This window comes from Nansenia antarctica (assembly GCF_963989245.1).
Source record: "Nansenia antarctica genome assembly, chromosome: 3".
In the NCBI taxonomy this organism is placed as follows: Eukaryota; Metazoa; Chordata; class Actinopteri; order Argentiniformes; family Microstomatidae; genus Nansenia; species Nansenia antarctica.
In genome coordinates, this window is record NC_137688.1 from 384,261 (window position 1) to 386,760 (window position 2,500).

The following is a 2,500-nucleotide window of genomic DNA, read 5'->3' on the forward strand; positions in this document are numbered from 1 at the left end:
TCCTCAGCTGCCGGAGGAAGAACATCCTCTTCTGGGCCTTCTTTGTGAGGGCCTCGGTGTTCTGCTCCCACTTTAGGTCCCGGGAGATGGTCATGCCTAGAAAGCGGCATGACTCCACGGAGGCCACCGGGGTACCTCCCAGCGTGATGGGAGGGGGCAGGGCTGCTTTCCTTCGGAAGTCCACCACCATCTCCACTGTTTTTAGAGCATTTAGCTCCAGATTGTTTAAACTGCACCAGCTCTGCAGCCCCTCGATCTCCCCCCTGTAGGCAGATTCGTCCCCCCCGGAGATGAGGCCCACCAGGGTGGTGTCGTCTGCAAACTTCAGGAGCTTGACCGAGGGGTGGCGGGAGACACAGCTGTTGGTGTAGAGGGAGAATAGTGCTGGAGACAGGACGCAGCCCTGCGGGGAGCCCGTGCTGGTGGTCCTGGAGCTGGAAATGCTCTTCCCCAGCTCTTCACCCGCTGAGACCTGTCAGTCAGGAAGTCCGTGATCCACCTGCAGGTGGAGACCGGCACCTGCAGCAGGGATAGCTGGTGCTCCAGGATGTGTGGGAGGATCGTGTTGAAGGCCGAGCTGAAGTCCACGAACAGGATCCTGGCGTAGTTGCCTGCAGTGTCTAGGTGTTCTAGTACGTAGTGCAGAGCCATGTTCACGGCGTCCTCCGTGGATCTATTGGCTCTGTACGCGAACTGCAGGGGGTCCAGCACAGGATCCGTGATGAGCTTCAGGTAGGCCAGGACAAGGCGCTCCAGGACCTTCATGACGACGGAGGTCAGAGCGACGGGTCTGTAGTCGTTGAGGCCTGTGACCTTGGCCTTCTTGGGGACGGGGATGATGGTTGATGCCTTGAAGCACGCTGGGACGTGACACAGCTCCAGCGAGGCGTTGAAGATGTGGGTAAACACCGGGGCCAGCTGGTCGGCGCAGTGCTTCAGGACAGAGGGAGAGACGGAATCCGGACCAGCTGCCTTCCGGGGATTCTGCCTCTTAAACAGTCTGTTTACCTCTCGCACTGTGACAGAGAGAGGGGGTGGGGAAAGGGGGGTGGGGGTGGGCGGGGCGGGTGAGGAGGGGGGAGGGAGGGGGGGGGGGGAGGGGGGAGGGTGGGGGTAGCAGGAGGGACATTGGCCCCCTTGGGGGACGGGGGTGGTGGTTGTAGCCGGGGGGTGTGGAGGGAGAGGGCGGGGGTGGGCGGGAACCTCTCTTTCTCAAACCTACAATAGAACTCGTTCAGCTCGTTAGCGAGGGGGAGGTTGTCGGACATCAGCGGGGACCTGGGTTTGTAGTTGGTGATGGTCTTTAGGCCTTTCCAGACGGAGGCGGAATCCCCCTCAGAGAGCTGTTTCTGCAGCTTCTCCGAAAAGCGATGCTTCGCCTCCTTCACCGCTTTGGCGAACCTGTACTTGGCCTGCTTGACCCGGTCCACGTCCCCACTGCGCCTAGCCACCTCCTTCTCTGACCTCAGACGCCTGAGTTGGGATGAAAACCAGGGCTTGTCGTTGTTGAAGGACTTCCTGGAGCGGAGGGGGACACACACCTCCTCGCCAAGGCTGATAAATGATGTAACAGTGTCTGTGTGTGTATACATCCAGATTGTTACCAGCCTCTGGCCCCGCCCACTCCACCAAGTCCTGGTCACAGCCTGCACTCTCCAACCAGGCGCAGAGTCGCTCACATGCCTCACTGGACCACACCCTGAATCGCCGTACAACAGGTTTAGAGAGTTTTAACCTCTGCCTGTAGCGAGGGATCAGGTGTATGAGGATGTGGTCACTGTAGCCCAGTGCAGCACGGGGGACAGAATGGTAGGCTTGACGAGCTGTACAGTAGCAATGGTCCAGAGTGTTCACCCCCCTGGTGGGACACGTGACTTGCTGCCTGTATTTGGGGAGCGCCCGGCTAAGATTAGCCTGGTTAAAATCCCCCAAAACAACAACAAAACTGTCCGGGTAATTACGTTCCACACTCATCAATTGCTCTGCCAGTGTGTCTACTGCTGCGGTGACGTCCGCATCAGGTGGAATGTAGACACACGCGAGAATGAATGAGCTGAACTCACGGGGGGAATAAAATGGACGGCAGAGGATGAATAGGGATTCTATAGCCGTGGAACAGTGTTTGTGGAGCACTGTCACCTCGGAACTCCAGCGCACGTTAACAAAGAACATTAACCCCCCTCCCCTAGACTTGCTCACCGCCTCGAAGTCTCTGTCAGCCCGGAACGCGGAGAATCCCTCTAGCTCCACCGCCTCGTCAGGGACAGATGAAGATAGGTGCGTCTCCGTGAACGCGAAGACAGCCGAGGAGTGGAAGTCGCTGTTCCTTGCAACGAGACACCGGAGTTCATCAATTTTATTGCATAGGGAGTTCACGTTGCTCAGGAATATGCCCGGGAGTGGTGGTCGCGTTCCTCTCCGCCGAAGGCGAACCAAACAGCCAGCTCTCCGACCTCGCTGCCTTCTGATCCACCTCACAGCTCTGGCGAAAAACGCGGTC

General features: G+C 58.5%; 1 protein-coding gene across 1 annotated transcript in view; it reads left to right on the forward strand.

The window, feature by feature from the left end:
* The window catches only part of ugdh (UDP-glucose 6-dehydrogenase), a 25,092-nt gene that overhangs the window by 14,198 nt on the left and 8,394 nt on the right, over positions 1-2,500 (forward strand). The gene's annotated exons all lie outside the window — the stretch shown is intronic.